Here is a 15,889-nt window from a genome sequence, read left to right on the forward strand (position 1 = left end):
CAAACTCAAAGTAGAATCTGAAAATGTGAATTTTGCACTAAAACCTACGAAAACATAATAACACTTAAACAAAACATAATAAAAACTATATGAAAATGATGCCGAGAAATGTATAAAATATCCGCTCATCACTTTCTCTCTCTAAACTTTGTCTCTCTCTCTCTCTCTCTCTCTCTCTTTCTCTCTCTCTCTCTCTCTCTTTCTGCATCTCTCCCCCCCAAAATACCTCCGGCAACCCCCACTGCAACAGCCTCCAAAGACTGCTTGGACTCTATGCTTTGTGTTGGTCGTTCTGTCGCCGATGTTTTCGTCACTCATGCCACTGTTATCGCCGCTGCTGCCATTACTCCCTGTGTCGCTGGAGCTCCCTCATTCTTCCCTCGATGTAGTTTGTCCTCCTCCCTCTCCCTATAATTTTTTTTTTGCAATTTATTTTAAAAAACCCTAATGCAGCCTACTGGTTGGTCACCACCACTACTACTACGTCGTTCACGCTGTCACTACGCCAGAAAAGTCCTCTGTGCCACCACTATCTCCAGGTAACTCATTCACTAGTTAGTTTAGATTAGTTAAACTCCACCCTAATTTATTGTGTATGCCTCTGTTTTTGTTTTATTTTGATTTTGTTCTATTTTTATTGGATTTTAGGGTTTGTTCTAATTTTGTAATTTTTTTATTTATTCTGATTTGGATTTTAGGATTTATTCTGGGTACATTATTTTATTTTAATTTTGAAATTTCTGATTTTTGAATTTATTATTTTTTTATTTCCATTCTAGTTAGTTCTTAATTTTTTCTATTCCTGATATTTGTTCCTGTTTTAATTTGTTCTTGATTCTTAGAGAGTTTTTTAAGTTTTCCATTGTTATTCAATTATTACTTGTTGTTCTTAGTTCTTAATTTTAGTTATACTTTGTCATTGTTAGAGTTCTCTGTTATAATTTTAAAAGATTGTGATGCGTGAGCATCTTAAACCCGTTTTCTAGTTATTTTTATATTGTTTTGAGTTAGATTTTATTTACTTTTACTTAATTTTAGTGTAAAAATCACCTTTGGATGCTACTTTGAGTTTTTATTATATTTTTATAATTTTAGGTGAAATTCGGAGTAGTTTAGAGAAGCCTGGAGCAAGAAAGGAAAATGCTAGCAACACCTTCCCTAGGCGATGAACACCCTCCTAGCTTTTGGCGCCAGCAGGGGGGTACAGGCTAGCAATGTTAGACTTCTCCCCTTGGCGTTCAATGCCCACTCCTAAAGAACGCCAGCAGCAGCCCGTTTAACACCTCCAAGTGGATTCAGCACTTCTTAGTTTTATTTTATTTTCTTTTTATAATTTTTATTTACAAATAATATCTTTTAGGTTTAGCATTTATTATTAGGATAGTATTTAAAGGAAAATATCAATTAAGTTTAGGATCTTCTTCCTTCCGCACTTTTCAGAACCTTATTTTCTCTGTAAGTTTTGAGCAACTAAAGCTTCTGGTTAAGGCTAGGAGCTCTATTTATTTCTATGGATTAAGATTATTATTCTTCTATTTTAATATATGTTTGATTCAATTCTAAAGTGTTGTTTTCATTCTTAATCTTATGAAATTGGGTGGAACGGGAGTATGACCCTTTTTCTACATGAGTTCTTGTGATTTTCGGGAGAGTTATCTCGCTTGAACTACAGCTTGAGAATACACCTCCTAGACGGCTAATCACACAACCTGATGGGGATAAGCAACATCTATTCAGACGGGATTGGGGTAATTAGGGCCTTTGTGGTGTAAACTATCCTTCTAAACTTCACCCTCCAATCCGAATTGAATGACCACGGAAGTGGCATTTGATAAAGATTAGAGGGGATTAAATCACCAAGGGATTAAGGTTTAATCACTTACAGTTTGCCATAGAATAATGAATCATTCATTGTTAAAATAGTAAGTAAGAAGTTTTAATCCGGAAAGATAAATATCTCCAAAACCTTAACTGTTTATACCTAATTCAAGTTGCTTTCTTTATTATCTTTATTTATGTGTTTTCAACAAGAATCCCTTTTACTGTTTGCCTGACTAAGTTCAACAGGATAAGCATTGCTTGCTCAGTCCGACAATCCTTGTGAGATCGACCCTCACTCACCTAAGATATTACTTAAATGACCTAGTGCACTTATCGATTAAGTTATACGAGTTCTAATTTCGCGCACTAGATTGCAAATTGAAATGGTAGTAATGATAGGGGATCAAATAAAAGAAGCTAATGGCACATCTGGTTCCAAAAATATAGCTAAAGAATTGCCCGAAATCAAAATTAGATATGAGAAAGGCAAAACCAACAATGAGAAGATATTTAATTATTAATTATTAATTAATTATCATTCAATAGTTTTTTTCTATATAACACTACTATGTAAAATTTCTAGCTCTTTTATTCGTTGCAAAGTAAGCACATAATACTTATTAAACAAGCTATATTATATTTTTGAAAAGGAATAATAATAATAATAATAATAATAATAATAATAATAATAATAATAATAATAATAATTGAGGTGGTTGCATGTAGGATATGGAAGCAACAATAGTGAATGGTAATGGAACCAAAACTGGTCAAATAATCACTATTGCTGTTACTGATCGCGATGGACAACCAAAACAGGTGATGCCTTCTTAATATTTTAGGTTTTATTTAATTTTCTGAGATTTTTATTGTCTACAATTATTTTTTATTTAATTAGTTAATTGTTGTTAATTTTATGAGTTAATTTTAATTTGTTAATTTTTTTAGTTAATTATTATTTTATTATATTGATTGTTGTTTGTTTTTTGAATTTGTTGTTGTTTGAATTAATTATTGAATTTAAATATTTTTGAGTTAATTATTGTATTTAAAATTATATATTGAATTTTTAAACAAATTTTATAAAAAATTTAAAATATAAGTTTGTTAAATCTGTCGGTAGTTATTACTTTAATTATTAATTAATAATATATTATCATCGGATTTACCGAGAGAATAATCCAACGGTAAAAATAATTGATAGAAATTTTTTTATGGGAATTAGCGGCGGACAAAAAAATTTGCCAAAAAATAATTATCAATGAGATTTATACCGTCGAAATTATTCCAATACTAAATCCGACAATAAACATATTACTGGTGGATTTTTTTGGTATATCTAACGGTATTCGACAAATTTTTTGTAGTGTTAAGATAAGGGAAGCACATAATCAAACATATATGAAACCAATAATATGGTATAAGAAATTATAAGGAAGGAAATAAATATTTGATGAGTATGAGAACTAGCTAATGTGAATTTCTTTCAAAATCACGACTCGGCAAGTACATCAAATATGGGAGTGGGTTATCGTTCCCACGAGGATTAACAGATTGAGAACACAAGAGTTAATAGATTATTCTAACTAGATAATTGCAAAGTAGGGTTTTATTAATATCAATTAGCAAAAACAGAAGATTAAATGAAGGCAATTTATAAACTGTTGAAAAAATAGTATGAATGGAATGCTAAGGTTTCGGAGATGTTTAAAACTTCAAAAAAATGCTTTTCACTATCTACCTTGATCATACAATGATGTATCTTATGGCAAAGCCTAATTAACTAAACTCCAGTCCCTTGGTAATCTGGTTTTGCTTAACTTAACAAATCGTCAATTCCTTGATCAATCAATTATGAAAAGAGATACAGCACACATACGGATTCTTAAGCCATACAATTTTTAAGATTTAAACCTAATTGATTCAATTTCACTTATCAAGCTAAATTCAAAACATTCAGAATTGAGAAAAGAGGTTTTCAAGCTTAATTATATCAAATAGTATTTTTTAAGATGCATATAGAATTCAATTTAAATTTAGTCTATTTTCCAATAAACTTAAACTCTTGTGATGAAGAATGAAAACCAAATTCTTAACAAAACATCAATGTATAAATCAAGAATAGTAAAATAAAAATATTAATCCATGGTAATAAACAGAGCTCCTAATCTTAACAAGAAGAGATTAGTTGCCCAGGATCAAAGAAAACCTAAAATTAAAATTTTAAAATTGCTGGAAGGAGAAGCTCATGTATTTGGCTCCTTTCCTTTTTATATGTTAATCTAAAGCCTAAAATTCAAAATTCAAAACTAAATTAAATTAAAATCAAATCAAATCTAACTAATTAATGTCTTTCTTCTCAAGTTAAGTTTTAGATCCTCTCCTCATAATCTTTAATCAGTGTTAGATAACATGGACTTTGTGCCTAATCCCCTCATTCAAGCTTAGAAGCTTAGTGAAGAAAGTTAAGAGGCCCTGGAAGTTAGCTGGCCCATGTGTTGGAAGCATTCGTTGAATGCATGAAGAGGAGGCTAGCTAGTGCGTTAGACGTGCTGGCAGGCATGTTGGACACAAGCTTGGAGCTGAGCCCCTGGAGGGGATTTAGGTCGCACGTTGAACGTGCCGCTCTTCACGTTGGACATAAGCTTGGATGAAATTTCCTAAGAGCTCCACCATTGGCACATTGGATGTGCCTCTCCTTAGGTTGAATGTGAGGAACTTCTTTAGAGGCATGTTGGACGTGCTTCTCCTTGGATTAGATGTGAGACAGCTTCTTTACCTTGGATTGAACGTGAGGCTTGGAGTTGGCTAATGAAAGGGGACTTGAATGGCATGTTAAATGTGCAAGGGTTCATGTTGAACGTGAGTTTAATGACAAGTCTCTGGGAGTGCTTTAAATTAGTACATTGGATGTACCATGAGGCACGTTGGACATAGCAAGGGATTGTCATCTCTGGGAGCTTCTTTTGCACTACAAAAAAAAGGGTCTATGGTCACGGTAACAAAAAAAACCGTGACCATAGCTAGTGAAAAGGGTGACCATAGATCTATGGTCACGGTTTTGGACCTATGGTCACGGTTTTTTTACCTATGGTCACGGTTTCTATGGTCACGGTTACAATTTTCAAATTCTGACACTTTAGGCCACGGTTTTTAACCATGACCATAGGGCAATCTATGGTCACGCATAAAAACCGTGACCATAGCCATATCTAGGGTCACGATTTTGGCTGTGACCATAGCCTCTATGATCATCCTTCCTTAAAACCGTGACTATAGCCTTATCATTGGTCACAGTTTTGGCCGTGACCATAGAGCCTATGGTCACCCCTCCTTAAAACCGTGACCATAGCCATATCTATGGTCACGGTTTTGGCCGTGACCATAGCCTCTATGGTCACCCTTCCTTAAAACCGTGACCATAGCCTTATCTATGGTCACAGTTTTAGCCGTGACCATAGAGTATGGTCACCCCTCCTCAAAACCGTAACCATCACGGTTTTGGCCGTGTCCATAGAGGCTATGGTCACCCCTCCTTAAAACCGTGACCATAGCCTTATCTATGGTCATAGTTTTTACCGTCACCATAGCTTATCTGTCGTCACCCTATTTTAAAAACTGTGACCATAGCCTACTCTATTTTATGAGATCTATTTTTTTAGAGCATAATCGCATCCCGAATTTATGATAATCACAAAATAAGTTTAAAAATGAGAAATTCAAAAAAATTAGATCTTAAAATTTATATTATAAGCTAGATATGTTTTAATTCATTATATGTAATACCGGGTAAAGTCTATTTATAAAAAATACATAACACATCAAAATATTACATTTAAATAACTAAATTATGTATATATATTGCTATAGAAAATATTTTCTTCATATCATCCCCACTGTGTTCAACACATCTCTCAATTAGCCTCAAAACAAAATTTAGCATCCCCACTGTGTTCAGCATATCCAATGCTTTCCGATGAGCACTCTGCAGTAATTATTTAGTGTTAACATTGCTAGAAACAAAATCTAAAGCAACATTTTAAATTTAGCTTTTCACCAAAGAAGAGATAGAAGCTACACTTGTTCAAAACCAACTTATTAGTCACAAATGAAATCTGCAAGAAAATGAACCATTTCTTCAAGAAGTGCTATGTAAACAAGAATTTTGACAACTATATATAACTATAAAAAAAGTAAATGAGAAGTCTATTTCAAACTTGTTATGTCATTTCATTAAACATCTTTCAAAATACCTTCAAGCATTCCCTTTGCCCTTGTATTGATGAAAGGATGGTTTGCCCAACCGCAGTAGAATTCTCCAGCTCAAGCCTTGAGTTTCGAACCAATTGCATAGCTTGTGCCCCCTTGTCAAAGATCCTCAAAACTTGGCTGGAATCCCTATTCTACCACATCAAATTAACAAAAATCAAATCAATCATACATGCATCAAAATCAAGCAAGAACATAAAAACAGTAATAGAGAGAGTCACCAAAACCAAAGCATGATGAAGGTTTTGTTGGGAAGGAGCAGCAAAACGGTATGTTAGCAGAGAAAGAAACCAAATTCCAATAGATCCAGATGGACTCAAATTGTCTTTTGGTACTATGCTGTAACAAGACTTGTTATCAATTATGATGATCATAGTCCTAAAGTACAAACATTTTTTATGTTACTTCTTAAAATTTTTGACTCCAGCAAAAGAAGATGGAGAAAGCAAAGACACAACAACGATAGTTTCAACCTCTGAAGAAGGCCGAGACCAAAAGAATTGAAAGCTGAGTTGTAAGAGCTATAATTAAGTTCATTATTAATGTTCAACTGATGAAGAGATAGATAAACAAAAGAGGTTATTATTGTAAGAGTAAAATTTTTCATTCACAATGCTAAGTTGGAATTAACTCATATTTGTAAGTATCTCACGATGTATTATTATGCCTTTGGTGAATCAAAGAAACCGCTATTGCACTAATTTGGGAAAAGAAGATGATTTAATTTGACCAATTACAAAATTAATTGAGCAAAAGAAATGTAAGCATAATTGAACAAACTACTTTTATATAAGGTATGTGAAATATATTTTACCAGGCTATGGCTGAGAGCTTCTCCCACTTCAATACCAGTCTCCTCCCATGTTTCTCTTCTCACAGCTTCCTCCAAGCTTTCTCCTACCTAAATGCAACAAGTGGATACATGCAAATTAAACTTCTACATGTGTGTACAACTGATTAAAACTATAAAAATTAGGAAATGATCCATGCAAACTTAGGAAAATTAAACATAGACTTTTTCCCTCTGAATTGCATCCATTTATTGATTGTAATTACCAACTTAATCAAGAAGAAGAAAAGAAGCAAAAAAAGTTTCAGCTAACAACTTAACACAACATGCTAACAATTAAACTCGTATATTACATTAATGCTTACTTTTTAATCTATGAACATTCCTTTTGATGGAGAGTTCTGCACCCCCACTCAATGCCTTTATGAAATCCTCTCTAAACCCTGAACAAATCAAACATGTTACTCATTATTAACATACACACATTCATTGATTTTATTCTTTTTCACCTTGCACAGCATCTGGTTGATCAGATGTGCAATTGCTTATGTCATCCCTGCAGTTTTGCCAGCTGCCATGTGGCTCTGCTATGCCCAGTATCAAAATGTTTTTAATTTAAGTCAACATCACACAGATAATGCTGAGATCATTCAAATAAATCTTCTTACTATGATCAGCAATGTAACAGAATAATATAATACTCAAACACTTAGAGATAAAATGACAAATACCTAAAGACTAGAGTTATCAAAATTTAGGATCTGGTTGTTACAGATTATTCCATTAACCATTATATAAAACTATAGATATCACTTTCATAAAATTGACAGCAATAAGAAATTGAATACTAGGTAAAAACAAATCAGATGGTGACTAAATTTCAGATGTTCATTCAGAAAAGGAAGTAACGGCATGCCTCATAAGATTGTCTAAATGGGAGCAAGACTTATAAAATTGCATGATCTAGTTATCCACAATACAGAAGAATATATCACTAGCACAAAATATAGTGTGTAAGAGATTCTTTTTCATTATTGTTATTTATATATTTTAAAAGGAAAGTGAAAAACGAATACCTGAAAAATCAAGAAACTAAGAAGTAAGAAGTTCCCCACCGAATACAAGAAGGATGGTGATGTTGGGGTGGAATTTGCAGCAGAAACCCCCAAAGGAAAAGAGGCGGAATTTGAGGAGTAGCAGTAGCGCTGGTGGCCCTGGCAGCAAGGACGTGACACCGATTCACCTCCAGGGACGGCGAGCTCCACCGGTGGCGATTGGGTGCGGTGGCGGTGACGAAAATCGGCTCCCCTTCTCTCACGCGCTTCGCTGGCTTCCGTAAATCTCTCTCAGTGTCACTCTCCCTTTCTCCTCAGTTCGCGATTCCAACAACGGTGGCGGTCTCCATAGTTATGACAACAAGGCGTGATAGTGATGGCGTGAGACAGCGCCCTGATGAGCGGATAATTTATACGCTTTTTGCATTATTTTTACATAGTTTTCAGTATGATTTTGTTAGTTTTTTAGTATATTTTTATTAGTTTTTAATTAAAAATCACATTTCTGGACTTTACTATGAGTTTGTGTGTTTTTTTGTGATTTCAGGTATTTTCTGGCTAAAATTGAGGGACCTGAGCAAAAATTAGATTCAGAGGTTGAAGAACGACTGCAGATGCTGTTAGATTCTGACCTCCCTGCACTCAAAGTGGATTTTCTGGAGCTACAGAACTCCAAATGGCGCGCTTCCAATTGCGTTGGAAGGTAGACATCCAGGGCTTTCCAGAAATATATAATAGTCCATACTTTTTCCGAGTTTAGATGACGCAAATTGGCGTTGAACTCCAGTTCCATGTTGCAGTCAGGCGTTCAGCGCCAGAAACAAGTTGCAAAGTGGAGTTCAACGCTAGAAACACGTTACAAACTGGCCTTCAACTCCAAAAATGACCTCTCCACGTGTAAACTTCATGCTCAGTCCAAGCACACACCAAGTGGGCCCGGAAGTGGATTTCTTCAATTACTTATTTCTGTAAACCCTAGTAAATAGTTTAGTATAAATAGGACTTTTTACTATTGTATTTACATCTTCGGATCATCTTTGATTAGTTTTATGCTATCTTAGACTTTCATGGGGGCTGGCCATTCGGCCATGCCTGAACCTTATCACTTATGTATTTTCAACGGTAGAGTTTCTATACTCCATAGATTAAGGTGTGGAGCTCTGCTATTCCTCATGAATTAATACAAAGTACTACTGTTTTTCTATTCAATTCAACTTATTTCGCTTCTCAGATATCCATTTGCACCCAAGAACATGATGAATGTGATGATTATGTGACGCTCATCATCATTCTCACCTATGAACGTGTGCCTGACAAACACTTCCGTTCTACATGCAAACAAGCTAGAATGAATATGTCTTAGATATCTAATACAGAGGACCGAGTCCGAGATATTAGAGTCTTCGTGGTATAAGTTAGAACCAATGGATGGCCATTCCTGAGATCCGGAAAGTCTAAACCTTTTCTGTGGTATTCCGAGTAGGATCCGGGAAGGGATGGCTGTGACGAACTTCAAACTCGCGAGTACTGGGCGTAGTGACAGACGCAAAAGGAGGGTGAATCCTATTCCAGTATGATCGAGAACCTCCAGATGATTAGCCATGCAGTGACAGCGCATCGGACCATTTTCACAGAGAGGATGGGAAGTAGCCATTGACAACGGTGATGCCCTGCATACAACTTACCATGGAAAGGAGTAGGAAGGATTGGATGAAGACAGCAGGAAAGCAGAGGTTCAGAGGGACGAAAGCATCTCTATACCCTTATCTGAAATTCTCACCAATGAATTACATAAGTACCACTATCCTATTTTATATTTTATTTATTTTCATCCACTATAATTTTTTAATACAATTTAATCCGCCTGACTGAGATTTACAAGGTAACCATAGCTTGCTTCAAGCCGACAATCTCCGCGGGATCGACCCTTACTCACGTAAGGTTTATTACTTGGACGACCCAGTGCACTTGCTGGTTAGTTGTACCAAGTTGTGAAATAGATATAAGATCATGAACGTGCGTATTGAGTTTTTAGCGCCGTTACCAAGGAATGGAATGATCACGATTTCGCACACCAAGTTTTTGGCGCCGTTGCCGGGGAACAATCAATTTCAAACAACAATTTCACAATTGTTTCCAGACCACAATGGTGCCAAGTTTTTAATCCGGCAACAACACCAAGTTTTTGGCGCCGTTGCCGGGGATTGTTCGAGTTTGGACAACTGACGGTTCATCTTGTTGCTCAGATTAGGTAACTTTATTTTAATTTTAACCTTTTTGATTTTATTATTCTTATTTTCGAAAAAAATCAAAAAAATATTTTTTTCGTTTTTCCCAATTAATTCTCAAAAAATACAAAAAAATTTACAAAATCATAAAATCAAAAATATTTTTTTTGTTTCTTGTTTGAGTCTTGAGTCAAGTTTTAAGGTTGGTGTCAATTGCATCTTTTTAATTTTCTAAAAATTATTTTCGAAAATTTCATGCATTGCATTCTTCATGATCTTCAAGTTGTTATTGGCCAGTCTTCTTGTTTGATCTTCATATTTTCTTGTTTTGTGTCTTTTCTTGTTTTTCATATGCATTCTTGAATTCTTAGTGTCTAAAAATTAAAAGTTTTTAAGTTTGGTGTCTGGCATGTTTTCTTTTCTTTAAAATTTTTCAAGAATAAGTTTTTGGTGTTCATCTTGATATTCAAAGTGTTCTTGGTGTTCATCTTGACATTCATAGTGTTCTTGCATGCATCACATGTTTTAATCCAAAATTTTCATGCATTGAGTCAATTTTGTGTTTTTCTCTTTCATCATTAAAAATTCAAAAATAAAAAAAATATCTTTCCCTTTTTCACTCATAAATTTTCGAAAATTTGAGTTGACTTTTTCAAAACTATTTAAAATTTAGTTGCTTCTTATGAGTCAAATCAAATTTTCAATTTAAAAATCTTATCTTTTTCAAAAATTTTTTCGTTTTTCTTATTTATTTTCGAAAATTTTAAAAATATTTTCCAAAAATCTTTTTCTTAATTTTCTCTCATAATTTTCGAAAATATTATCAACAATTAATGTTTTGATTCAAAAATTTCAAGCTTGTTACTTTCTTGTTAAGAAAGATTCAAACTTTAAGTTCTAAGAATCATATCTTATGATTACTTGTGAGTCAAGTCATTAATTTTGATTTTAAAATTTAAATCTTTTTCAAAACTAATTTTAATCATATCTTTCTATCATATCTTTTTAAATCATGTTTTTTCAAAAAATTTGATTTTAAAATATCTTCTCTAACTTCTTATCTTCTTATCTTTTCAAAATTGATTTTCAAATCTTTCTCAACTAACTAATTGACTTTTTGTTTATTTCTTATCTTTTTCAAAATCACCTAACTACTCTTCCCTCTCTAATTTTCGAAAATACCTCCCTCTTTTTCAAACATTCTTTTTAATTAATTAATTGTTTTAAATTTTAATTTTAATTTTATTTCTCCTTTAATTTTTGAAAATCATCAACCCCTTTTCAAAAATTATTTTTGAAAACTCCTCCCTCTCATCTTCTTCTATTTATTTAATTACTCACTAACACTTCTTTTCATCTCATATCTCTGCTCCTATCCTTACCCTTGTGTTTGGATTATCCATTCTTCTTCACTCTTATTCCCTTTCTTCTTCTACTAACAATAAGGAACCTCTTTACTGTAACATAGAGGATTCCTCTTCTTTTCTTGTTCTCTTCTCTTTTATATGAGCAGGAACAAGAAAAAGGGCATTCTTGTTGAAGCTGATCCAGAACCTGAAAGGACTCTGAAGAGAAAACTAAGAGAAGCTAAATTACAGCAATTCAGAGACAACCTTACTGAAATTTTCGAACAAGAAAAGGAGATGGTAGACGCACCTAACAACAATAATGCAAGGAGGATGCTTGGTGATTATACTACACCTACTTCCAAGTTTGATGGAAGAAGCATCTCAATCCCTACCATTGGAGCAAAAAATTTTGAGCTGAAACCTCAATTAGTTGCTCTAATGCAACAGAACTGCAATTTCCATGGACTTCCATCAGAAGATCCCTATCAGTTTTTAACTGAGTTCCTGCAGATCTGTGAGACTATTAAGACTAATAGAGTAGATCCTGAAGTCTACAGGCTCATGCTTTTCCCTTTTGCTGTAAGAGACAGAGCTAGAACATGGTTGGACTCACAACCTAAAGATAGCCTGAACTCTTGGGATAAGCTGGTCACGGCCTTCTTGGCTAAGTTTTTTCCTCCTCAAAAGCTGAGCAAGCTTAGAGTGGATGTTCAGACCTTCAAGCAAAAAGATGGTGAATCCCTCTATGAAGCTTGGGAAAGATACAAGTAGATGACCAAAAGGTATCCTCCTGACATGCTTTCAGAATGGACCATTCTGGATATATTCTATTATGGTCTGTCTGAGTTCTCCAAGATGTCACTGGACCATTCTGCAGGTGGATCCATTCACCTAAAGAAAACGCCTGCAGAAGCTCAAGAACTTATTGACATGGTTGCAAATAATCAATTCATGTATACTTCTGAGAGAAATTTCGTGAATAATGGGATGCCTCAGAAGAAGGGAGTTCTTGAAATTGATACTCTGAATGCCATATTAGCTCAGAACAAAATGTTGACTCAGCAAGTCAACATGATTTCCCAGAGTCTGAATGGAATGCAAGCTGCATCCAACAGTACTCAAGAGGCATCTTCTGAAGAAGAAGCTTATGATCCTGATAACCCAGCAATAGCAGAGGTAAATTACATGGGTGAACCTTATGGAAACACCTATAATTCATCATGGAGAAATCATCCAAATTTCTCATGGAAGGATCAACAAAAGCCTCAACAAGGCTTTAATAATGGTGGAAGAAACAGGTTTAGCAATAGCAAGCCTTTTCCATCATCTTCTTAGCAATAGACAGAGAACTCTGAACAAAATACCTCTAATTTAGCAAACTTAGTCTCTGATCTATCCAAGGACACTCTAAGTTTCATGAGTGAAACAAGGTCCTCCATTAGAAATTTGGAGGCACAAGTGGGCCAGCTAAGTAAGAAAATCACTGAAACACCTCCTAGTACTCTCCCAAGCAATACAGAAGAGAATCCAAAGAGAGAGTGCAAGGCCAGTGATATATCAATTATGGCCGAACCCACAAGGGAGGGAGAGGACGTGAATTCTAGTGAGGAAGACCTCCTGGGACGTCCAGTGATCAATAAGGAGTTTCCCTCTGAGGAACCAAAGGAATCTGAGGCTTATCTAGAGACCATAGAGATTCCATTAAACCTCCTTATGCCCTTCATGAGCTATGATGAGTATTCTCCTTCTGAAGAGAATAAGGATGTTACTGAAGAGCAAGTTGCCAAGTACCTTGGTGCAATCATGAAGCTGAATGCCAAATTATTTGGCAATGAGACTTGGGAAGATGAACCTCCCTTGCTCATCAATGAACTGAGTGATCTGGATCAACTGACATTGCCTCAGAAGAAACAGGATCCTGGAAAGTTCTTAATACCTTGTACCATAGGCACCATGACCTTTGAGAAGGCTCTGTGTGACCTTGGGTCAGGGATAAACCTTATGCTACTCTCTGTAATGGAGAAATTGGGAATCTTTGAGGTACAGGCTGCCCAATTCTCATTAGAGATGACAGACAAATCCATGAAATAGGCTTATGGACAAGTAGAGGACGTGTTAGTAAAGGTTGAAGGCCTTTACATCCCTGCTGATTTCGTAATCCTAGACACTGGAAAGGATGAGGATGAATGCATCATCCTTAGAAGACCTTTCCTAGCCACAGCAAGAGCTGTGATTGATGTGGACAGATGAGAGTTGGTCCTTCAACTGAATGAGGACAACTTTGTGTTTAAAACTCAAGGATCTCTTTCTGTAACAATGGAGAGGAAGTATGAAAAGCTTCTCTCAGTACAGAGTCAACTAAAGCCCCCACAGTCAAACTCTAAGTTTGGTGTAGGGAGGCCTCAGCCAAACTCTAAGTTTGGTGTTGAACTCCCATATCCAAACTCTAAGTTTGGAGTTGGGAGTCTATAAAATTGACCTGATCACCTGTGTGGCTCCATGAGAGCCCACTGTCAAGCTATTGACATTAAAGAAGCGCTTGTTGGGAGGCAACCCAATTTTTATTTATCTAATTTTATTTTTATTTTCATTGTTCTTTCATGTTTTATTAGGTTCATGATCATGTGGAGTCATAAAATAAATACAAAAATTAAAAACAGAATCAAAAATAGCAGAAGAAAAATCACACCCTGGAGGAAGGACTTACTGGCGTTTAAACTCCAGTAAGGAGCATCTGGCTGGCGTTCAACGCCAGAACAGAGCATGGATCTGGCGTTGAACGCCAGAAACAAGCAACATTTTGGCGTTCAAACGCCAGGAATGCACCCTGAGAAGAGCTGGCGCTGAACGCCAGAAACATGCTGCATCTGGGTGTTGAACGCCCAGAACAAGCATCAACTCAGCGTTTAAACGCCAGAATTGCATGCAAAGGCATTTTACATGCCTAATTGGTGCAGGGATGCAAATCCTTGACACCTCAGGATCTGTGGGCCCCACAGGATCATCTCAGCATCTGTGGACCCCACAGGATCCCCACCTACCTCCACTCATACTCTTCCCTCTTCTCATTCATCCTCTCTTCCCAATAAACACCCTTCCCCAAAACCCTTCACCAATCACCTCAATCTCTCTTCCCTATTACCACCTACCACCACTCATATCCTTCCACTCTTCCCCATAAACCCCACCTACCTTCAAAATTCAAAATCACTTTCCCACACAAATCCACCCAAAATGGCCGAACCTACCCCCTCTCCCCTCACTATATAAACCCCTCCATCCCTCCTTCACTTCCACACAATACAACCCTCTCTTCTATACCTTGGCCGAATACACCCCCCTCACTCTCCTCCATATTTTCTCTTCTTCTACTTCTTTTCTTTCTTCTCTTGCTCGAGGGTGAGCAATTTTCTAAGTTTGGTGTGGTAAAAGCATAAGCTTTTTGTTTTTCCATTACCATTGATGGCACCTAAGACCATAGAAACCTGATGGGAAGCAGAAGCTGGTGAATTAAAAATTTATTAACATGGTTACGTTGCAAGTATAGTTCTTAACTCACCGAAAATCTGCCTATCAATTTAGAAATATGTCATAGAGAGTTTAACTTAAAATTACTGGGAGTTTTAAGTCCCAGGTCGTCTCCCAACGAGTTGCAGAAAAGTGTGCTGTTTTATTAATCAAATGTTACAAGAAGTTGAGCTAAATAAATTGGAAATTAAATTGAGGAATTTTAAATAATATAAATAAAAGCCTTGACTGGGAATTGATTGGTTAGAATCTCTATCATTGATGGTGTGATTGTAAGATTAATTCATAATTAATGGTTGTTCTGTTTGGTTATCCTTTACTAGGTAAGGGAAAGTCAAACAAGTGAGAATGCTAGATCTGTTCACAAGTTGCAACCCACTTAGTTCAAAGGGATTGGCGTCGGTGACAGGATAGCAGTCCAACTTTTAACCCAATTACAAATTTTCTTTCAATCCTTCCAACTCAAGAGTTCCTTTCAATCAACTCCCCATCAAGTAAGGGAACTACTCATGCATTGTAAATAAAGAATCCATAGCACATGAAAGGGAATTAAAAGAAGACATGATTATTGGAATTGAAATTGAATTAAAAAGAAATAATCCTTGCATTAAATAATCATAAAAGTATCTGAATGACAAAATTGAACATAACAAAGAACATGGAAGATTAGAACTAAGTTAAGAGAACAAACTAGAATGATGAAGTCTTGATGAGGAAATAACTCTTCTCAATGTTCCAATGCTAAGACCAATTGAAAATTAAAATTCTAAAAACTAGAGAGAAAAACCTAAGAGAGTGAAAAACTAGATCTAAAACTACTGAATGAAAAATGTGTGTTGTTTCTGCATA

The 15,889-nt window shown here is 35.5% G+C and overlaps 1 non-coding gene across 1 annotated transcript; it reads right to left on the reverse strand.

The window, feature by feature from the left end:
- Window positions 1–12,205: 12,205 nt before the first annotated feature.
- Window positions 12,206–12,313, reverse strand: LOC112761370 (small nucleolar RNA R71). The gene has a single exon (XR_003181768.1). It is a non-coding gene; the product is annotated as a small nucleolar RNA R71 (small nucleolar RNA).
- Window positions 12,314–15,889: the final 3,576 nt, after the last annotated feature.

This window comes from Arachis hypogaea, chromosome 16, assembly GCF_003086295.3.
Source record: "Arachis hypogaea cultivar Tifrunner chromosome 16, arahy.Tifrunner.gnm2.J5K5, whole genome shotgun sequence".
Taxonomy (NCBI): Eukaryota; Viridiplantae; Streptophyta; class Magnoliopsida; order Fabales; family Fabaceae; genus Arachis; species Arachis hypogaea.